Raw genomic sequence first — 25,214 nt, 5'->3', positions numbered from 1 at the left:
TCTTCGTTAGAATAAATTCCGCTTGTTCCCAGGTGTTCCGGATCGATATATCTCCATTTTGGCTTTGTTAGTGATTGAATTACTGGCGGAGGTATCGATTCTACTCATTTTGGTGTTACTCTGTACCATGTCCCATGTAGGTTATACATGTTAGGTAGCAGCTCGTTGCAGTCTTTCGGAGATTCTTCCTTCAAAATGATGCGTGTCTTCGTCGAGAGAAAATAAGAATCGTTTCGATAATTGGTAATTCTTTGTAGCAATCTTCTGTTTGTCTTACTCTAACTTCTACTGGAACACATTTTATGATGTATATAACTGCCGATGCGATGACAGCCATATATCCCGATTGTTTCATTAGGACATGAGCCATTTCGTCGGGAGCTAACGTTGCTAGAGAGAGAGCGTTTTTGAGAACTTGTTGCTCCAGTATACATTTTTGTCGAGTGATATCGATATTCAGTGAATTTATCTGTGTTTTGAGATGCCTTTCTACATAGATGAACTTCGAGTTTACGTAAGCGAAAATGCCTAGGTTCTCTACGGGGGTCTTCGCTTTTTCTTTGAAAGTTCTTCCAGGTGATATTTCGATTATGAATAGCTTGGGGTGTTCTGTCTTTATTATAGAATATCTACATAGAATGAACTCGCTCGTTCTCGTTAATGCGAATGTGTGACATCTTTCGTCGTTACCGTATATAATATGGGTCTTTGCACCGATTCGGCGGGTGTCAGTTTCGTTGCCGGCCGTTCGTAAAAAACATCGTATTCATTAAAGCCACAACTGTCGGTAGGTATATTTAATCAGTATGTCTCACTTTCGTCTGAGTCGAGGCAGGCTTCCTCGTCCAATGTACAAACGGTTCCTGTCTTATAAGCGGCGTGCACGATATGATTTGTGGATACGAACGCCGCTTATATTCCAGGATTATTTAATTTGTTGCATAATAATAGTACAAATGCGTGCGGGACTGTTAGTAAAAGATGGCAAGGAATGCCGAAGTTTGGGAAACATCTGAAAAAAGAAGAGGCATGCTTTCGTTCATCAAACAATTTGTTAGCGATGAAGTGATAAAAAAGAAGTATTGAGTTGTTTGGATAGTCATTTCGTTTCTTTTTTTTTTTTGTGAAAATGAAAGACAATTTTCGCATAATGAACAAATATTTTATTAAATTATATATTGGCCATTCTGGTCCAATACCTTTTGCCATCTTTCTGATAGTAGCATGATTCCACGCTCATAAAATTTTTGGTCTTTGCTGGCAAAAAACTGATCGAGGTGGTTTTTGACCTCCTCATTTGAAGTGAAGGTTTTACCGTCTAAAAAATTTTGCAGTGACCGGAACAAATAATAATCCGGATCTGGAGAATATGATGGATGTGGCATTGTAGCTGTAAAATTCAAGTTGTAAAAGCTTTTGGCGAGAGACCAAACTTGTATGAGGTCTCGCATTATCTTGGTGGAACACTACACCTTTTCTGTTGATTAATTCTGGCCTTTTTTGTTGAAGTGCATCATTCAGTTTGTCCAGCTGATGACAATAGACTTTCGAATTAATTGTTGTGTTATCCGGTAAAATCTCAAAAAGAATGATTCCTTTAAAATCCCGTCAAACAGGCAGCATCACCTTTTTTTGATGGATATTGACTTTGGAAATGCTTTGAGCCAGTTCATCTTTTTTGCTTCATGATCTCTTGCGTTTGACATTGTTATATATAACCCATTTTTCGTCCCCACTAATGATGCGCTTCAAAAATGGATCATTTTTATGACGTTTGAGAAGCGAATCACAGACGTCAACGCGACGACACAAATTTCTCTTCATGAGAACATGGGGAACCCATATATCGAGCTTCAGGGTTAAACCCAGGCCTTTCAAGTGGTTATAAACAGTTGAATTTGATAAATTTAATCTCTCACCGATCTCACCTGTTGTTATTCGCCGGTTTGCATCAACTAATGCCTTTATTGTGTCTTTATCAGCTTCAACCGGTCGTTCAGAACGTGGTGCATCTTAGACATAAAAATTACCGGATCGAAATTTTGCAAACCAGCTCTGGCATTGGCGTACTGTCAACACATCTTCTCCATACACATCGGTTAATTTCTTTCTGGCTTAAATAGTATCTTTCTTATAGTGAAAATGTAAAATATGACGAAAATGCTGCTTATTGCTCTCCACATATAAAAGGGCACCAACCAAAAACTACTGCGTAGGATCAATTGGACTTTTTCACACACAAGCCTTGCTACATCAGCTCTCAAAACATATAATGATTATGCGGCTTAAGTGTGCAGTTAGGTGGAAAAAAATACAATTAAATCCTCTGTCGGGAAAAAACGAAACGACTTTCCGAACGACTCGTACAGCAACAACGCGCTTCCTTTCAATGACAGTACTTCGGCGGACTGGACAGCTGAAGCGAATGGGTTAATGGAAGTATACTTTTACAAGTACTATTTCTCTTTATCGGCTTTTTTTTAATTGCATTTTCTTTCAGCCGTTCTCTTTCAGCTTAAAGTTTTCTTCTAGCAGCTTCTTTCCTTATTTTTAATTAAGAAGTTACCACCCAAATTCCATGATGGTTGCTCGTGGGGAAAAATATTCCAGAGGTAAACTATCCTCCCGTTCGGATCTCCGGGTGGAGGTTTTTCCAGAGGCGATTAGCGTGGTAAGGAGAAGCTTGCGCAAAGCATTGTTAAATGCACCTAGCGCTAAGGTGACGAGTAGATTCCCGAACATCTTGCTGCTATTTATCTCGCAGCTTAACACTCCGCGCTGCATCTGTGCAGAAGTACAAGCAGCCGGTTCCTCCTTCTACGTAGTCTCGCAGTACTTTCAGTACAGCGACGAAATATAGGAGCACCTTAGGCACTTGGAATCGGTACTTCGTGCCCTAAGGGAGGAGAGAGTAATAGTATCACTGGATGCCAACCCGCGATCTCCTTTGTGGGACCCTCAGGGCACTCTTAGACGAAAGATGCTCGAAGCTAGGAGCCCTCATCCGGGCATCCGGGTTAAAAGTTATAAATAACGTGAAGCAGCCACCCATCTTTTGGACGACGAGGGACTCCTCATACATCGACGTAACCCTCGTCGCAATCCATAAGCCGACTTATTGGCCAATAGAAGGTCAGAACGGGCTGGACGTCCAGTGACCAAAATTCCATAGATATCGAAATACATCCTCCGAAGGCTAAGTCGGGCCGGGGGGGGTTGTGCTCGGGACGCGGGGAACAGTAGGTTCAATACCAGGAGAGTCGACTGTTCGCTGAGCGCATGTTCCCTCACTGCGGCAAGGCTAGAGGGAAACATTTCTCGCGCCGGGAAACATTTCCGACAAACAGTTCGGTTTTGTCCAGGGATGTTCCACAGGAGACGTAATCGTGGAAATGCGTCGAATCGTTTCTGCCTTCTCATGGAGATATGTCGTCGCGTTGTTATTCAACATCTCGGGAGCCTTCGACAACGTATGGTGGCCTCTAGTCCTTAAGGCACTCCAAGATCGGGACTGTCCGAGAAACGTCTTTAACGTGATGACTAGCTACTTCGCAGACCGTAAGTTCAAAATCGCTCTGGGAGAGCATGAGATTTCAAAGCAGGTCTCTAGAGGATGCCCTTAAAAGTTCTTGGCCCCTCCTGCTGGAATCTCATGTTTTATCACCTCTCCAGGATACTCGAGGAATCCTCGGAAGTCAACGCGATCGCGTACGCGGATTATTTACTCATTATCGTAGATGGAGACTCGAGAAAGGAACTCGAGGAGAAAGGGAATCGCGTGGTAAATAGTATCACCGGATAATGCTCGTCGACGAAACTGTCTATCTCCGAGCTTAAGACGGAAACGATCGTCCTTAAGAGCAACTGGATGAAAAGAAAAGCCATCGGCAGAAGAGGAGGACAACGTCCGGATCGGAAACGGAAAACGGCGAAAAAAACCGACTTAGCTAGTAGGGTATATAATCACTAAAGATAGAAGACAATAATACTAAATTTAGAAAATCTGTTAGATATCTCGGGGAACACTTCGACAAAGAGCTGTCACGACACATTGCCGTTACCTTAATGATAAGGTCGGTCCATTGTTCGCAAAGCTAGGTACGTTACCAGGATAATGAAGCCTTGCGCGTTCAACACTTAGTTAGCGAAATAACTAAATGTTGACATTCTGAAAATGCAAAAATAATCAGTCAATATAGCCACTACATCGATAGATCTGTGCCGATCGTCATATGTATCGTACTTTATAAAATGTTTTATTATTGTACAATTTGAAATTATAAAGTTCGTGTTTTATTTGTAAAAAAATACTTTTTTAAAAATCATTTATATTTTCAATTTGTTATTGATAATTTATAACAAAAATTATTTTATGTAATAGGCTCTAATTCGATAAAAGTAGCAAAATTACACATAGATGTAATGAAAATGAAAGTCAAAGTGAATTGTTGTTCGATGATTTATCGGGTGCACCGAACAACACTTGAGACGAAAATGAATTCAGTGATAGCAGCAACAATCTTGAATTAAATGATGCGATTAGACATAAAAGAATATAATGTGTAAAAAATATAATGTTTCAAGCGGAAGTAAAGATTCAGGCTGATGAGATGGAGGCTGATGAGTCTACAGTTGAAGAATGGACCGATGAGGATACTTTTCCAAATCTGAAACCTTTTAAAGAAATTTATGGTACGTCGACATCATTACAAAGAAACTGCAGTGTGAAGAAAGTTGTTGACTGTATATTTGGCAATGAATTTTTCCAAATTATTTTTGAAGAAACAAATGTAAGTTATCACTTAAAAAACGTACATAAATATAAGGATAATTCTAAACAAGGCAAATGGAGGAATGTCTCATGTTCAGAAATAAAAAATTTGTTCGAAGAATTTATTTTGATGGGACAAATACTAAAGAAAAACATAAAAGAATATTGGTCCGTGGATCCATATTTGTCTACACCTATCTTTTCAAAATTAATGAGTAGAAACAAGTTTGAATAGGTTATAAAATATTTACATTAACAATAACATGAAATGTTATAGAAAATAGTGATAGACTCTATAAAATAGAACTTGTTTACAAATATCTGATAGAAAAATTTTTAACCGTTCATACTCCTAATCAGAACCTGTCGCTAAATGACGCCATAATACCTTGGCGTAAAAAATTAAAATTTAAGACGTACAATCCACAATGGATTACTAAATATGGAATACTTGTACGAGTATTATCGGAGAGTCAAACTGGATATATACATAATATAGAAATTTGTTATGAACAAGGAGGAAAACCGCAGGATTCTTCTAACGATTCTTACACCGTTATTAATAATAATGATAAACACCATATTTCGGATATTTGCACCATCTTTATATGGATAATTATTATAATACTTTGAATAATGCTGAATACTTATTACAAAATAAAATACGAATTTATGGCACAATAAGCACCAATAGATTGCCAAGATGTTTTAAAATAAAATCGTTAAATCTAAAAAAAGGGGAGAGTATTTTCAAACGTAAACGTCATATCTTGTTGCAAATTTGGAAAGATAAAAGGGAGATACGAATGATTCCGACAATTCATAAATTTGAAATTGTTGAATGTACTGGAAAATATAAAACCATGCAAAAATGCATTGGAGAATATAATTCAAACATGAACGGCGTCGACCTTGCTGATCAGTATCTATCATATTACTCAATATTGAGAAAAACCATTAAATGGCCAAAAAAGGTAGTATTATATCTCATCAACTGCAGTCTGTTCAATGCATTCAAGATTTATAATTCGTGTAAGAATAAAAATGAACGGATACAGTTATGAATATAGAAAAGTATTTCAAATACAACAAATCATCTACGCATCGACCCACCATAAGACTCGCTGGTAATATAAAGCAGCATATACTTGAACCAATAACGAGTAAAGGCAAAAATTTTTCAGTCGAGCAATATAAAATTTGTTCGTCCAATGGAAAAAAAGAGTGAAACAAGATACTGTAACACATTGTGTTGAACACCATTGCACAATGGAGTATGCTTAATTAAATATCACATTCTAAAACATTATTCAAGCATGTGAAATAAATAACAGTTAAAATGTAAAAAATCTTATATAATAAATAGAAGTATAAAATTTATAGTTAAGAATTTATGTAAATATAATATCAAATGCAAATCAAAAATGTGCATATACCCATCCTATTGTTTGCCAAGCATGCATCTGGAGTGTTCAAAAATGTGCGGGCCTTGGGAGCGCGTTGAGTGCGCAGAGTACCGTACACAATGCGTTAATGCCATTAAAGAGATGAGGCGTAATTCTTGACAGATTTTGACGAACTGGGTCTCATTTTAAAGACGAAGGTTTAATTTACTGTAAATGGATTTTTAAAATAGATTTATTTTCTTTGAAAAGAATTGTGTCAAAAAATGGTATTTTTTCGAGAACAGTTTATGTATAAATGCCAAGCTTTTTTTAAAATCCGTCGAAATCATACCGTAGATTAAACTGTCGTCCTTGATGGCGTAAATGCTCTTTTCGATATTTTTCGCGAAGAAAAAGTTTAGTATACTATGGCGCTCCTCGAAATTAGCGACAAAAGAGATGAAGCTTGTACCTCCACTATTGATTTTCATATACACGCCTGAATGGTATATGTTTTACGTACGTGAAGTAACGATTGTTTGCTAAGTTGTGTACGTAAATAGCTGATACTCAGATTTTTTTAACATTTCTAAACCTAAAGAAATGCGTTTCACGATGCTCAAACGGAAAAGCTACGGTAACTCAGTCGATAATGACCTTTGGCCAAATGATTCTACGGAAAAAATAAGAAAATACGGGTCAAATCTTTTATGTCAATGGATCGGAATTTTTAAAATATTTAAATTTTTGAAAGATATATAGTTTCTTTTAGATTTTATAGACTGAGAAAATGGAGATTCTATAAACAATGTACAACATATTGGCAAGTGTATAGATTCGTAATTCAGGAATTTTAAGTTCGAGACGTAAATAATTCCAATGGTTTTTTCATTGCATCGATGTAAACGAAAATAATGACTTTGCTTTTTTTTTCCTTATTTGATAAATTACTAAGCTGTTACTATCCAATATCTGATATTTATTTCCTCCACTGATGAACGTGACGTGAAATTCGCGGTGATCTATGATAGATAGGACAGAGTAGCAGTATTTACATCAGTTATTTACATCATGACACATACGATGATGGTAATTTATGATAACAAAACGCGTGTGCGTTTGGTGGCTCTCTGGCGTATTTATTACGTGTCTTTGCCAGAAGAGACGTAACAGTCGCCGCCGAGATCGCCACAGCCACTCCCTAAGTGAGTTTCTGCGGAAAGTTTGAAATTGACTTTACGTCTGTAAGTTCGTTTAGATTTATCTGTAATGAAACCCCAGTAATGTGGTTGGGTTTGTTGATCTGGTTGCTCGGATCCTCGTCGGTTTTGTTTATGTATGCAGGCTTCAATCTGTCTGTTGAAATGTTTTTCTCTTCTCCGTTGATGTTAATTTTGATAACCCGATCACTTATTCGGTCTATAACCTTATATAGACCAATGTACGATTATTTTAGTGGATCTTTCACGTGATCACAGTACAGGAATGAGAGGAATATGAGAACAGGTGTCAAGGTCTTTTAGAATAAAGATCCTGGCTTTGTCGTAATGAGCAGTAGATGTACATTTAAGTCCACGCATGAATTCTGTGTTTCTCCAAAAAGATATGTGGCTTAGATTGTTGTTCAGCAGTGACGCAGATTTCGCCTGATATGCGTAAACAAATACCATATAGCATGTCAGTTGGGAAGCCTTGGTGGTCAGGTTTAAAGCTAATTCTTAAGTCTAATAATACTGTAGGTACTATCTCCGTCCATGTATTAGGGGAACACATCAGGGCTGCTTTGAGAATCCTCTTTACAATTCCATTGAATTGAGGATGGTAGGGTGTAGTGCGAGTTTTTGTTGCTCCCGCGAGCTGAGCGAGAGTTTGGAAAAGTGCTGACACAAATTGAGTTCCTTAGTCAGTTGTGATTTTTATTGGTGTACCGTAATGATAGATCCAATGTTCGTATAGTGCAGTAATGATGGTATCCGTTGTCATGTCCTTCAGAGGTATAGCTACGGGTGAAATGATATGGTGAAACGATCAATGATGGTTAACCCTTTCGCGACGGGTACCATCTACATACGGCAGTCACTTGATGCACCACAGCGGCTAATGCCGTCTAAATACGACAGTCATTTTTTGGTTCACGAAGGCTGACGCCTTCTAAATGCAACAGTCATTTTTTGGCCCACGGATAGTGACGCCGCTTATACACGGCAATCATTTATTAGTTTACAGCGGCTGATGCAGTCTAGACACGGCAGTCAGATTATTAGTTTACAGAGGTTATCGCCAACAATATATACGGCACAAACTTTATTGTCAAAGAAATAAAGAATTTTTCTCAGTAAAAGTATTCTATGCGAATAAAGGCAACACAAAATTATTTTGCTAAAAATTCGAAAAATTCTGAAGATACGAAAAAAGTGCATTTATTTTCTGTAAGTTTATGATGTATCAGATTCAAATAACTTATAATAAGCTACAAGAAATAGAGTGGGCCGAATCGCTAATTATATCGGTAAAACTTTCAATTTCACTTTTTTGCTCTTAATGTTAACAAATATTTTAAATTTTACCCTTTTTAACCCTTTGAGTGCTATGGGCGCACATGTGCGTCCAGCGAAAGCTATCGATATAGACTATGGACGCAAATACGCGTCTGGAAAAAATGATCAGTGTACTATGGTCAAATGTATATGTTCGGCAATTGTTTCTATTGCCCAACATTCTGTCTGCGACACTCGCAGAAACCACATACCTCGTCACTTAGCAACGATGAAAAACAAAATTTAATTTTAGACGCAACTTCGGTTAGTTTCTGATAACTCATTTCATTTGTTACGCCGTACAGTTGTAAATGTTGCATTGGCATATTGTCGTATTAAACTTATAATACACGTAATTTTCATATTGTTATTTACCCCTGTTTCATACTTTAAAAATATGTGCCAATTTTAAAGAAATTATTACAAGAAACGACAGCGATGACGACTTGGATGAAACGGCAGATTTAACACTACGCTGTCCAACGACACGACATTGGTGTCGTACACAAAATAGCGACCAACGGCGAACGATACCACAGTGGTATCGTGCGCAAATTATCGGCCAATGATCGGCGATATTACATTGCTGTGTGCATATTATCATTCAATGGCCGACGACAGCACTTTAGTATCTTTTGTATTTTGTAGATGTTTAGTTTTGGTAACAATAAGTTATATAAGTCTTAAGTTTTATGTGTTTATAAGTACTTGTGCCCTTTCATCATGACAGACGAAAGAGACGATACGATTATTTACGACGAATACGCGGATTTGACGTTCTTGTTTGACGTTCCGGATGACTTGGCCGATTGGGAAGACGACAATGGATATCAAAAAAATTGAAAGTAAAACAGAAGCGTCGGAAGATAGTGAAATACCTATAAGAAGAATGCAGCGAACGCTACGGTTGCCAATTGATTCGGATGAATCAAATGAAAAAGACAGTGCACGGTGGTCAGACTTTAATGCACCGAGGACTAATAATAAATTTGAAGGATCTCCGGGTCCAAAGATATTTCCCAAAAATACACAGAACGTCGAGGATATCGTAGAATTATATATTGGAAACGATCTGAACATATTAGCAATGAAACCAACAAGTACTACAATCAAAATTGCAATAGAAGGAAACTGGATAAAAAATATGCCAAATTTGTGGACGTTAGAGCACCCGAACTTAGAAAATGGTTTGGGCTTGCTATACTTATGGGTATTGTAAAAAAAGCAAGGATCGATGATTATTAGTCAACGAAACCGTTGATAGACACACCGATATTTTGCAAAACGATGTCCCGCAATCAATTCAGACAAATATTATCATTTTTACATTTTTCCGACAACAACAATAAACCGGATAATGCCTTTTCAAAGTGCAATTCATAATTGATTATTTTTCCAAAAAGTTTAAAGAAAATTTTAATCTAAGTCAAAACATCTCAATTGATGAAGGAATGATATCGTGGCATGGACGGTTAAATTTTAAAGGTTACAATCCGTCGAAAATTACGAAATATGGCATACTCATTCGGATGCTGTGTGATTCGATTACAGGATACATTTCCTCATTCAAGATATGCTCCGGCGTTGGACAGCCTAAAACTTTAGTGATGGAAATATTGAAATCTTCTTATGGAAAGTGGTATCACCTCTACATGGATAATTATTACAACAGTGTAGAACTTGCAGGGAATTTACTTGAAAAGAAAATTCGAGTTTGTGAAATGATACGACAAAATAGAGGATTTGCGGAAAAATTAAAGCACGTAAATGTCAATGTATTTGAAGCTTGTCATCAACGGAAAGGTGAAATACTCGCACAGGTATGGAGAGCTTCAAAAACTAAAATGATACGAATGATCTCTATAATACATAATGCCACATTGACTAACATTCAAAGAAACTGTAGAAAAACCAATTACACAATAAAAAAATCCTGAAAGTATTTTAGACTATAACAAATACATGAAAGGAGTGGTTCGGGCAGACCAATATTTGATTTATTACCCTATATACAGAAAAATTATAAAATGGTCAAAAAAGGTTTGCATCTACCTCTTTAATTGCGCATTATTTAACGCATTCCATACGTGTAAATATTTCAATACAGAACACAAGAGTCTCCGATTTTACAACTTTTTATTGAAAGTGTCTGATTCTTGGATAAATTACTATGTATTTGCTTCTGAGCAAAACTTTGAGGTTGCCACTACATCGCGTACGTCTCATTATGATCCGGTTGACAGACCTTCCGGTCACATAAAGCAACACCAACTAGTACTTATTTCCGAAACGAATAAACGAAAACGAAGAAACTGCCACGTATATTCCAAAAATAAAAAAAGAAGAATAACAAACTTAATGTGCAAGTCTTGTGGAGTTGCGTTACATCTTGGAGACTGTTTTGCTGCATATCATACGAAAGAAAATATTAAGAACCAAAGAAAACAAAATATAAGAAGCAAAAAAAACAAATATACAAAACAAACAAATTGTGTATTTATTTACGTATGTATATCTTCGAAATTTCATGAAAGGGGAACAGGGTTGAGAACTTATGAGAACTAACGATGAGATTAGTAAAATTTAATAATTCATAATCTTCCGATAATGTCAAAAACGGCCGGCGACAAGCCAAGTAATCCGAGTTAGCACTGCCGGAGCCAAGCGAATAAATTTTTACGAGACGTGCGTACGGCATAGTGTTAAGTGACAATTATGATGACGATATACAGGTACCACACAAATATATTCAAATATGACTGTCATGAGATTCGGAAGATACAGAAAATAGCATAAATAATGGGATAGTTATATGTGGAAGGAAAAATAAACGACAAAGAAAACTTAGCACATCTTCCAATGAGAATGATTTAAATTCAAATTTGAATTTAGAAGGATCCGACTTGAATGAAGTTCTTTCCAACGTTGTCATGGTCGAAAAACGATTTCAAGCCCACACTACGTGTATTTAACGATAAAAATTCTGTAGTAAAAGGAAATTTAACTCCAGAAGCTACGCCCTTAGATGCTTTTCAACTTTTCTTTTCAGAAGGATTAGTTTCACATATTACTGAGGATACGAACAATTATTATATATTTGTTATTGAAAATAGTACATTTAGAACGTATTCTCGTATTAATACTTGGAAAGACACATCAATATGTGAGATATACGGATTTTGGCTATCACGATGTTAATGCCGCGGATGAAGAAATTGACTCTAAAAGAGTATTGGTCGACCGATGACATGTTAAAAACTAATATTTTTCGAAGATTTATCACGCGAGACAGGTACATGATATTATTGCAAATGTTGCATTTTAATGATAATAATGTACAAAGTGATGATCCATTGATAAAAATACGACTTATAATTGATACTCTGAAGAACTCTTTCTCACAGTCATTTTATCCGTACAAAGATTTGTGCATTAACGAAAGCCTTATGTTATTCAAAAGTCGGTGTTACTTTAAACAATTTATTCCGTCCAAAAGAAATAGATTTGGTATCAAATCATTTATCCTGTGCGACTGCACAACAAACTATGTATTAGATTATATAGTATATATCGGAAAAAATACAGATATTGTACGTAATTCTACAACCATTGGGCAATCGGCAGATGTTGTTATGACACTTTTACATCCATACCTTGAAGAGGGCTATACATTAGCAGATAATTGGTACACAAGTCCGCATTTGTATAATGTACTTCATAAACATAAAACTAATGCGTTTGGGACAGTATGGAAAAACAGAAGAGATATGCCCCATATCGAGGGAAAATTGACAAAAGGGCAATTTGACTACAGATGTACAGAAAATTTATTGTCATTGAAATGGCGAAATAGAAAAGATGTATGGATGTTATCAAGTGCTCACGAATCGAAAATGATAGAATCTCGTCAAAGAAATTATCTTATAGGATCGCCCAAGTTAAAACCAGAATATGTTGCAGATTACAACATCAAAATGAGCTCTGTAGACCACTTTGACATGGTTCTAAGTACAATTAATTCATGCAGAAAATGTCTAAAGTAGTATAAGAAGTATTTTTTCCATTTAGTAGACATCTCATTATATAACTCGTATGTCCTGTATCAATGTGTGACTGGCAAAAAACTACAATATAACGATTATCATCTGTCACTAATCAAACAAATTCTAATACCTTCAAAATAGAACACGAGCAGGCGGTGGGAAAAGAAGCGTAGAAAACCTACTATTTCGTTTGACTGAGAGACATTTCCGTTCAAAAATTTTGAATGCAGAGAGAAAATCGACAAAAAGGAAATGTGTTGTCTATAGAAAACAGCAAAGAAGGAAGGAGACACCATATAAATGTAAAAAATGCGACGTCGGATTATGTATTGATACTTGTTTTGAGACTTATCATACGAAAACGAATTATTAATTTTCCTATTGTTTTTTCTAAAAATATCGATGTACCTTTATCGGTACCAATTACCCTTATCGATCCCTAGCTTTTTATACGTGGTTCTCCCTAGATTGTAGCTTGTTTCGGTCAATATGCGAAAAATTTTCAGTATTATAAGAATAACATTTTTGTTAGAAATTATTTATTTTTTGAAGGTGTATTACAAATATATGAGTTTCAAATAATCATTTATAAGTTTTTAACGTATGATATTTTTTGAAACAACCTCCAACATGAAGGAACGGTTTTCTGTTGCACGTTTCACAGAAGAATACTGTTGTTTTTCTTCCTCCAGGCAACTTACGATTAGAACATACTAAGCAATCGTTATGTTTTCCTTTAGCATCAGCTTGCAAGATATGTAGTTTTCTATCTAATCTATCCTCATTGTCTGTTGTTGGTGGCATTCCATATCGCAGAATCTCACCTTCACCTTCAATCTCAAATTCCCAATTAAGGATATAACTAATTTCCGAATAAATTCTATATGAGACATTGGTTTACTGTTGTTATGTTTACAATCAGTTTTATACAGATTATAAGAATTCAAGGAGGATACTTCAATTCCCCAGAAAAAAGCTTTCCGTCACCATTTTAATGTTTTGCATAAAAAACAATACATAGATCCAAATTGGTCTGCGCGGTCCACTCCCCCCATAAATTTATTATAATTCAATACTACTTCAGGTTTCTTAAGCTCTACATGATAGCCAGCACATGTTATTCTCGATACAGTTTTCATTGGCCCATTATTATATGAACTAAGCATGGTAATAATTCGTTTGTCTCGCCATGATAAAACTAACAGCTTACTTTTTCTTGAACGGAATCTGATAACATTTCCAATTTTAGAATTCGGTTTTCTTATTTTTCTTGGCAGAAATTTTCTATCACTTCTTATTGTGCCCGTTAAATAGCATTTCTTTTTAAGCAGTTCTTTAGCCAGTGGAACACTGGTATAGTATCTGTCGACATAAAAAGATGATGTCCAAGTGATTATGGTTAAAGCGGTTATCAAGTATGTATATGTGGATAGGCTTGATCTTATTGTGACGGTGAATTTTTGCTCTTTGGCAAGCAAGATATTCTCTAGACCATTTGAGTGCGTCCTTAAGGATCAGGCCAAAATGTATTTTTCGCATAAATTTAGAGATATGATCCAGGCGCTATGATGTGAAAGATTATGAATGACTTTGAAAACTGTCTTGCGTAATGGTTCCAGTAAGAATGGTCTGATGACAAAATGTCACAATAGATGTTCATTCCTGGTTCTGGTGTGAGTTTTCGTAGTTTCAATGAAGTTGTGTCTCTAATCAGATCAGCTAGATCATTGTCGTTCAGTTGTGCTTGTTGGATTTCAAGAGATGTGACAATGGATGGCATGTTTATAGTATTAATGCAGGATAGTGTATCTGCAACTGTGTGATCATCACCCTTCACATAGACTAAAGTCAGTGAAAAATTGTGAGATGTATTTGAGCTAGTTGACGTTCCGATGTTTGGTCCAGTTTTTGTTTGAAGACAAAAGTAAGTGGTTTTTTGTCCGTTTTAATGACAAACTGACGGAAATCAAGCAAGTGATGCAAAAATTTGACTGATGCAAAAATAGCAAGAAGTTCACAATCGTATGTGCTATATTTCTGTTATGTCCGGTTCAGTTATCCAGAGAAAAACCCTATGGGTTTTTAGGTATCATCTTCCAGCTGTTCTAGTTTAGCTCCGATAGCAATTGCGAATGCGTCGGTTGTGAGAGTCATTCGTTAGAAAACGGAAAAGCGAGCAAGTTTTAGGTTTCTGATATCCTTTAATGGCATCAACTCGTACGCACGTTGGAATGTAACCATGTTCATTAATGGTGTAACCCAGGAAGTTTATTTCCGTTTGGTTGAACAGGCAATTATTGAGATTGATAATAAGGTTCTTGTCTTTTAGGCGTTCAACGTGTATGTGTTCCAGATATTAGTCTTCATCGTCCGAGAATACCAGAATGCCATCCATGCAGACGAAGACGAAGTCTCTGAAAAGTGTGTCCATAAATCGTTGATACGACTGGGTGTAGTTTTTTAGACAAAAGGCATACCTAAGTATTGAACCCAAGGTGTTATGATGGCAGTTTTTCAATATTGTCCACGTGCATAGATACTTATAGATATGCTTTTTCGCAATCAATTTTGCTGTAATGTTCTCTATCGTGTATACACGGAAAGAATGAGCGGAGAACTATATGTCAGGATCAATAGCATCATTGAGTTTACGGTAATCACCGCACGTTCTCCTGCTGTTGTCTTTCTCTCGTATCATATGAATAGGATTGGCGTACGTTCTGCTGGATGATCTAATGATTCCGGAGTTCAGAAGTTCTCTGATTTGAGTTTTTGTTGCCGCTGCCTTTTCACCTGCTAGTTTACGTGCTCGTGCAGTGACTAGTGGACATGCGTAATAATTTTGTGCGCAAATGGACGTGCTGTTAAATTTAAGCATGGCTTGCTAATCGACCAAGTGATCTCAACGAATTGTTTTAAAAGTTCAGCATACTCAGTAGAAAAATCTGAACTTATTGATGAGATGTCGTAATACTGTGCTTCCATTGCATTTCCTTTTGACGAGAGATGAGACACTGGATCTATCAATTGTTGATATTTCAAATCAATCAACAAGTTTTAATGAATTAAGAAATCAGTTCCGATGATTGCTATTTCCACGTCTGCGATGATAAAAGACCAGCAGAAATCTCTGCGGAGATTTAAATCAAGGTTGATGATTTTAGTGCCGTATATTTGTGATGAATTTGCAACATAAAGTATGAGTCAGTATTTCTATTTTTACAAAACTTTTTTGCAGATATTATGGACACGACGGACCCAGAGTCAATCAAGAATTTCTGTTTGGTAGTGTAGTCGGAGCTCTTTTGGTCTGGAATTGTTGTCTTGCACTGCTCTTACTGAAGACAGCGACGTTAGTTTCCTTAATTTGTTGTTGTCAGTTTCTCATTGAAGCAAATTTACAAGGTAAAAGACAGCGTTTTGCTTCGCTGCCAAACCTTTGGTGATAATAGGAGATTTTATTGCGAATAGGTGTCGATAATCTTGGACTGTTGCGATTATGATGCATCGGAGATTGTCGAGCCTGCAGTTGTTGGTTTTTTTTTGAATTTCTATGAGCTTTGAGTCAATGTCTTAAAGAGTCGATGATGCAAGATTGCGTGTAAAGGTTGCCACACATAACCCGGTTATTCTGTTGATCGTAAGGCATCAGCTCGTAAAAACGGTCCGCAAACTTAGCTATAGCATCAAGTCGAAGTTTACTTGTGGTAATCAGATAGGGTTTAATATATGTTGTATTATAATATGTATTCGTTCAAGCCAAAATTGGTGCAATATGGTATCATCAGCGAAACCATCAGCCAATTCGCGCATTTGTCGCAGGAGCTGAGAAGGTGTTCTATTTGGAAGCGTTGACTCACGTAAAAGTTTCTTTGTTTTTGTCTGAAATCAAAGAGTCGTGAGATTATCGCGTTTCTGAGAGTTTTATCTTTACCTGTAGCGGGCTCCTGTTATATCACGTCTGAAATCAGGGCCGTCAGGTATTTTACTTTATCTTCAACAATTCCAAAAATAGTGGATTCAGTCTTAGCCATGATGAATCAAAGATCCGGTCGATTTTTGGTGAATGCCGCCAATTTAAGTTTATTCATCAAATAATATTTGTCACGCAATATATTGTTATAGCCTGGTGATTGATTATAATTGTACAGGTTCTACATACCAGAAGTATTTCCTTCTATTGTTCCTGTTATTGACGCGATGGGTGAAGCTGTCGCAATATTCCGTGGCGTCATTTGTCCGTTGTTATTTTGATTCCTTTGTTCAGGATGAGTTCCTTTGTTGTTTGTATCTTCTGTGTTTCACTTGCCGTTGTTGTTGATTCGTGGAGATTGGATTCAGGTTCGCGCTGAATCCTGTTGTATCACGTCAAAAATCAGCACGATCGTGTCTTGATCAAGGGCCTTAAGGACAGTCAGGTATTTTAGTCTGTATGTGTACTGTTGACTCTTAACATGGTGTTCAATGTTTGTGATTCTTTTTCAAGTGTTCTGAACATGAAGCTCGAATTTTATTACAAGATAGGATGGCTGACGCCGATACGTTTTTTCTTTTGTAGGAACTCTTGATGCACAAAGATTACGTCGGAGTCACCAATTGTGGTCAAATTAACGTTGATAACCTACTATGTAGAAAGAACGTCGCACATTAAGTAACAATAGTGATAACAATAGTGATCAAGAAACAAAAATAAGTACATAAATTTAATTCAAATAACTCTGGAATGTAAACACGAATTAATCAATTTGCTACTCCATTAGACTACTTTGAGCTATTCTTTTCCGAAGAATTGATATTATTAATTGTTGAAGAAACAAATCAGTTGAAACGAAAAATCGAACACAAAATAAAAATTCTGTGTTCATTTCTAAAACCTTATGAACAAGCAGCAACTCTGAGTGAGATTTAATGGTTTTTGCAATTAGGTTATTAATTTCGTGTGTTAAAAAATTGCATTACTCCGAATGTTGGACAAAAGATAAATTTTTGCGTATTGACATCTCCGGACGTATAATAAATAGACATAGATAAATATTTCTCATGCGAATGCTTTATTCCAGTGAGATTAGTGATAGGCTAGTAAAAATAAGTAAATACTATAATAATTCTTGCCTTTCATTTCAAAATAATTTTAATCAATTTTGCAACATATGCATCAATAAAAGTTCATTATTATACAAAAGCAGGTTACCGTTCAAACAGTATATTCCAACCAAACGGAATAGATTTGACATCAAATCTTTTATATTCTGCGACTGTAAAACTGGATACGTTTCAAATTTATTGTATATGCAGGCAGGAATTCGGAGACAACAAAAATAACTGAAAAGTCTCTCGGAAAATCAGGTAAAATTGATACAAAAAATTTCTTCCTTTTATTTGATGTGGCTGTTTGGAATGCATTTTGTTTGTACAAGATGAAAAAGTGACAATGCGTGCATTTCACCTTCAATTACTAAAAGATAGTCAAAAAACATAAGACGTTAAATAATAATTATAGCAATCATAATAAATCTACTACCTATTAGTCATAATGATTAACAGATATTACAGATTAAATATGTATTACCCGTCATTCTGTGAAATTATGAATAGCAAAGAAACGTTGCGAAACTGTGTAGGGTGGTCAAAAAATAATATAAGGAGAAGATCACGGTACGAATGTAAAGATTGTGATATGTGATTCTGCATCGTTCCTTATTTTAGCATATATAATTATACTACTAATTAATAAAGTATAAGTCTTCTTATTAGTTTTTTTGCGTATTTTTCAAACTTTTTACATAAAAATGTATAAATAAATTATAATTTATTCCTTTATAAGTCTACTTCGATTTAATGTCATAGTAAGAAGCGTCATGCACAGTTTACGCGCAGTTCGTGTGGAAACATGCTGTACAGAAATACAATCCCGCGGAAAGTCTAGTCGTAACTAAAAGTTTAAGAAATTACAGAAGGAAGAAGAGAGAAGGATTAGTACCAGAAAAAAATATTGATAACATCAAATTCACAAACTGAAAATTTGCACAATCCATGTTTGGAATCTATACTATAATTCTAATTTCTCTCCACCTTCTTAGCGAATAGAACGCATATCAAATATATTGTGTTGTTCGGAAAGTTATCCCCTTTTTTTCCCTATAGAGGCATCAATTGTGTTTTTAAGCAGCTAACTTCATTGTTAAACTATATTGTTATTATATATTCTGACACCTAACATTTAAAGGAGTATTTGTAAACAATTTTGTTTGATTCTGTGCAATTGTTTTTTCTTGATGTATTATCAAAAATGAAAAATCAAAAGCAGCATTTTTGGCATATTTTGTTTTTTTATCACTAAGAAGGTAAAAATGCTGTTCAAGCGAGGGAGAAGTTCTGACATATATAGAGAAAATGTCTTAACGTAACGCCAGTGCTCAAACTGATTTGAAAAATATCGTTCCAGCAACTTTGATATTGAAGATGCATCACGTCCTAGAAGGCCAATTGAAGCTGATAAAGACTAAAAATAAAGGTACTGCAAACTGTCCAATAATAACACACGACATTGCTACGAGATTAAATCTGTCGAATTCGATCATTTATAATCACGTGATACGACTTGATTTTGTTTCAAAGATCGATATATGGGTTCCATATATTCTTATAGAAAGAGATTGCTCCGTCGCATTATGATTTGCTTCTCAAACGTCGAAAAAATGATCCATTTCTAAAGCTAAATCATAACTGGTGACGAGAAATCATGGAGCAGAAGAGATGAGCTCGCTCAAAGTACTTCAAGAACCGATATTAATCAATAAAAGAGATGCTTTCTATTTGGAGGAATTATAAAGGAATTGTTTTTTTTTACCTTCTACCAAATAATTAATTCGAAATTGTTTCGTCACCAATAATTTGTTTGCAATCTCGGCAATTTATGCCCTGCCAAGATTTAAAATCACAATGGATCAATGAAAAGATTTCTTACAATCAATAAGTATCAAATCCATTGCAGCAGGCAATTATAATGCAAAGCATTCAAGTTGGGGATCAAAAATAACATCATGAGGTAATAAACTAAATCCATATTTAAATAATACTAATTTAAACAATCTCACCATCGATAAGCCAATCTACTGGTTACTAATTTAGAATAAAACTCCTTATCTACTAGATTTTAACATCTTAAAAGATTTAAACCCATTATATTTTAAAACTGAATCATGGTTAAAACTCAGCTCTGTCCACTAAATTATATTAATTACATACTGGAACAGATCAATCGTTTATAAAAAGTCATGAATCCTATGTAACGAAAAGACAAATTAAATGGTATTCAAAAAAATCATATAATTAGATCACATAGAAACAACACTTCACACGGCACAAATTTATCCCGATAGTCAATAATATTTATAGAAATACATCCTGCGAAGGCTTGAAAAAATATACCCTGAAAACTAGGTAAAAAATTAAACAATATGAATTATATTAGATCTATGATCTTATAAATAGAAACGTTGTCTCAATGTCCACATGCTACTTTCCATAAATAAACAATTTACCTAATATCTATTATTGATAAATTGAAAAAAATATGAAATATAAAAAAAAATTCTATACGTTGCTTCGAATTACAAAGATACTGTCTAACAAATCGCCAAAGAAGTGTAAACAAATGTAAGAAATATGTGTCATATTCTGCAAAAAAGCAAGCATATTAAATACAAACAATTGAAGTAATAATCTCCCTTAATTGGAAAGCATAAAGCCGCCATTGAAGTTTGTAAATGACCACGTTTACTGAATAAAAAAGTAGAGAAATGTAATTTTTTAAATTGACAAAATAAGATCTTAAGCTTAGCTAATAAAAAAAAGCATGCATAATATAAGAAAACAAGGAAAAATGGTAATTAAAAATCCTAAAACAGAATTATTAATGGTCATGCTCGCCAATAACTTATTGAAAAAATTATGATCAGTAACTTATGTCGATTCGAAACTTTCATTGCCAGCATAATATGGGATTAGGAAAATGTTCATTTATATGTAAGAATCGAAAGAATGGTAGAAATAATACTGTAACAACTATATTATATATATTATGTAATATATTATTATATATATATATTGTAGCTTGTAACATTTCAATATTTTGTATCGTATATTGTAAATTTAAATATTATAAAATGCTTAAAAGCTGAGTAATTCAGTTTTACCGAGCATCGAATGTCCAGCAAATGAACGAGAGTAAATTTGTATATCACGGGAGATAATAGATAAAAAGCATTTGTAGTTTTCAAAATACTTTGGCCTAAATCCAACTACAATAAGGCATACTAAAGTGACTTGAATTTCTTCACTTACTACTTAAGAAGTTCTATGGTGGTTCCAAAATACTCATTTGCGATGTAAATCGAAATTGACTTGAGAAGCAATGATTATCTGAAAAAAGATTAAAAACAAAATTTTTATTTGTTATATAAAGTAGGTATTTCTTCATTAAATGGGGATGATCTAAATAGACAGGTCACGAGCAGATATCGTATACTTCCATATATACACTTACAATAAATTAATCTAGTACTAACTAGCAGCTTGAGCAAGAACACAATTACTCGTTTTAATATCTTAAAGCCGATATATCGAATTTCCAAGTTTTTTAATAATTTAAACATATGTAACGACATTATATTTTGATTACGGAAATAATTTTCTCTCTTTTTCACGTAAAACTACAAACATTTTACAATAAAATAAAAAATACATGAAAATATCTTCATTTTTGAAAGAAATATGTTAATTTTAACAGATAATGATGCGATTAAAATCCCATAGTTTTCTATATATTTTTAGACGGTGTACGGAAAATTTATAAAATATTATAAACAATAACGTGATATCTCCGATTGGGGTATTAATCCACAGCTTTACGATTTTCGTTTTTTGATATATCAATATATTCGTTAAAAGAATAGATTTATTATCAGTGTTATTTTGCAATCCAGTGAAAAGTTAATTATCTTCACCAGTATTAAATTTATTATAATAAAAAGAATTACAAAATTACATTGGCTATAAAATTTCAATATTTACTTACTAATAATATTCTACAAAAGAAGTGTATTAGTGTCTTGATCATCTTCCATGAAGCACTAACTCTATTACGCAATAATTATTCATTAAATAAAAGGGGACAATAAATTGAATTCGCTAATATCTATTGTTTGTTTTATATGTAAATACAAATAACTGAAATAACAGTATAACACAAATATTCCATCCCATAAAAATAACACGTTACATAAATTCCGTTACGCGAGACTCAGAACAGACGAAGTTAATTAACGAAATTTTTTTTACATTATTAAAAATTTTTTTTATATGATATAAAAAGCCACTAACGTGACTAATAAATATAATTTCTGTTTTATCTATATAATCCATATAAGTTAACATACAAAAGAAATTTTTATTTCATGCACATAACGCATAAATATTTTCAACAAAATAAAATAAAATAAGTGAAAAGATAAAAATCTAACAATTTCAATACCATGTTATATCGTTATAAGGGTGTTACCTGTAAAGTTTATGTGACTATAAAAAAGAAGTTAAATAAAAATTAATACGAACAAACAATGACTCTAAGATTGTTTTGCGCGCAACCTATTCAAGTACACATGTTCCTCAAAATTAATTGAAATCGCAAACCGTAAACAAATTTAAATAAACACAATCAACTTCACAATTCTGCTTTTACTTTATTGAAATAAGAATCGACTCATCCATGGCTGCACGAACAACTGCACAATAAGATCTGATATAAAACGAAAGCAATATTACTAGTATCATTATTATAATAAAGAAAACTTAAAAGTATATGTATACTAAGTAAATAAAAGAGGTTACTTGAATTTTTATTAATAAAAACTAATTGAAATAAACAAAAACAGCGAAGTTTGCTTTCACCTTCCGACGCGAACACATCGAAACTCTTTCTTTCCGAACAGAAGTACTTATAAATTAATATTTTCGATAAACTTTTAATTATTTAAACTATCTCTAGTGTACGTCGGATAGAGTAAAGTAATATTTAAACAATAGTATATATTTTAATATAAAATACGAATACTTCAAAAATCTTATTTCTCAATGGCTGTGGGAGCGGAAGAACCTAGTGGAGTCAACGACGAAAACAAATCATTTCAGACTAACAATCTGATCTTACTTTGGAATTTTATTCCTACTAGTGTAATACACAATTTCAATTGCAGAATGGAAAATTCGTTGAAATAAAGCACTACCACAGGTGGCAGCTCAGAAGAGAATTCCACCTTTGGATGGCCATTACTACTTAAGAAGTTCTATGGTGGTTCGGATGGTGGCAATGCATCGGAACCTTAGGTTCTGGGGAGTCCCAACATCTGCAATAAGGATGAGTCGGAGCATTCTTGGAATCCTTCCAGACTTCAATTTAAACAGAAGTTTTTTGCGGACACTTTAAATATAAATTCTTTACTGAAGGTTACAAAGGAATTTTAAACCTTTGCGAAGATAAACAAAAGGAATTAGAACTACTTCTAGATAGAAACGATATTCAAATTTTAGCAGTACAAGAGACAAGATTTTTGGATAAAAATGTGACAGAAACAAAAGATTATAGAATCTTAAGCCTGCGATTAAAATTATGAAAGGAATGCCACTCTTGGGAACAGCCTTTTATATCCATAAAAGATTATTAGACAGTGTAACTGAATTCAAATCTCGCTCAGAAAGGATGTCTCTTTTGACAATAAAATGCAAAAATAAATTATATACTTTTATTAATTGTCATGCACCAATAAATGAAGACAACAAGAAGAACCCAAATAAAGTAGAGGAATTCTGGGACCTCCTGGACGATGAAATGTCTAAAATTCCAAAATCAAATGTAGTGATATTATTTGCAGATTTCAATGCAATTTTGCAATTTTTTGGCCATATTTACAGAATGGATGATTCCAGATTAACAAAAAGGATACTCATGTACCTATGGGAGAAAAAGGCAACAACTAGCTGGATTCAAGAGGTAAAGAAAGATCTAGAAAGAAATAATATAAGTGAGGAAGAAACTATATGCAGAGAGATTTTTAGAAAGAGGGTATTAAGTATGGAAGGATTCCAAGGAAGATTAAAGAAGAAACCTGGTGCGAAGTGGTATGAGGATAGGAAGAAACAGCATAGTGAAAAGATAAAGGAATATTGGAGGGAACGGAAAAGAAAACAGCTAAGTGTGAAGAATTGAAATTGGAACGTGGTCCCTAGCAAGCCTCATCGAAAGAAGAAGAAGAAACAAAAACAGCACGAAATAAAAAGGAATTAATAATTGCGGTTTATTTAATAATGATAATTATCCTAAAATAAAATAAAATAAAATTTTCGATGAATAATCATCAAGAAAATAATATTACTTATGTACCTCTATTTGTATTGTATTTGTATTGTACCTTGATCATATTACTGAATAGTGAGAGGGAAGTCACCTTCCCTGATTATCATGTGAAAACAAAACAACTTTCCTAAAAAATACCAAGTAAAATAGAACAATAGAAAGTTCGTCCTTAATGTATGTTCTTTTATTACAATTTACTTGAAAATTTTAAAACCACACATTTAACTTAACTTCGGCTACAAACGAAGAGCAGTGAAAAATAAACCTACGTTTCTACTGTACCGTGTATAGAGCTTCGTCGATTCGTAGAATATCATGTATTATAAAATGAAAGTGTTTTACTAATATAAATCAAATATATATATATATATATATATATATATATATATATATATATCTTTTATTGATTATGAGAGGTGATAAACGAAAATATGTTTCTCTGTGCACAAAGAAACGACAATTTACGTTTATTATTCACACTGTTTAAATTTTATACCACACTCCCGTGCTACTTCTCTCTTCTACGTTCTATTTCTAACTGCCCGTTTCTCTTCCAAATCTTAACGGCTCGATTTGTAGGTCACAAAAGAATTTGTAAATAACAAAGGACAATGGAAGGGCGGGCCATGAGAAGCGTGGCAAATCTGCTTGAAGAAAGTATACTTTTTTTACATATACACATACACACGAATTATATATATATATCAGGGTTTAGAGGGAATGATTGAAACAATTGATCTCACAAAATAATTTAAAGAGTATATATATACATATATATACACATATATATATATATATATATATATATATGTATAATAGTGCTACTAACGGTCCGTTCGACAACACAAAATCTTACAGAATGTCCTCTTTTTGTCTTTCAAGTCTTTTTTCAATCGTAACTAAGGCATTAAGGTGACTTAATGCCTGAATGTCTGTACCACGCGCTTGGCAATAACAATCCTGATATATGTATACCCGTATATATACGATTTAGAGGAAAGTCGAATATAATATATAATACATAATACAATCAATTATGATTAAATGACCTAACAATAATTACAC

General features: G+C 34.2%; 1 long non-coding RNA gene across 6 annotated transcripts in view; it reads right to left on the bottom strand.

Moving 5' to 3' along the window:
• Window positions 1-1,102: 1,102 nt before the first annotated feature.
• LOC118450517 (uncharacterized) overlaps window positions 1,103-25,214 on the bottom strand; it is a 35,906-nt gene continuing 11,794 nt past the window's right edge. For all 6 annotated transcript variants that reach the window (XR_014983739.1, XR_014983738.1, XR_004840735.2 and 3 more), the window contains one exon: window positions 1,103-21,160. This is a non-coding gene — a long non-coding RNA (uncharacterized LOC118450517). The remainder of the gene's footprint in view (window positions 21,161-25,214) is intronic.

This window comes from Vespa mandarinia, unplaced genomic scaffold (genome assembly GCF_050613455.1).
Source record: "Vespa mandarinia isolate Hongniang unplaced genomic scaffold, ASM5061345v1 scaffold_61, whole genome shotgun sequence".
Lineage (NCBI taxonomy): Eukaryota > Metazoa > Arthropoda > Insecta > Hymenoptera > Vespidae > Vespa > Vespa mandarinia.
Note: the sequence above shows the minus strand (reverse complement) of the source record. Positions and strands in the feature narration are given on the sequence as shown.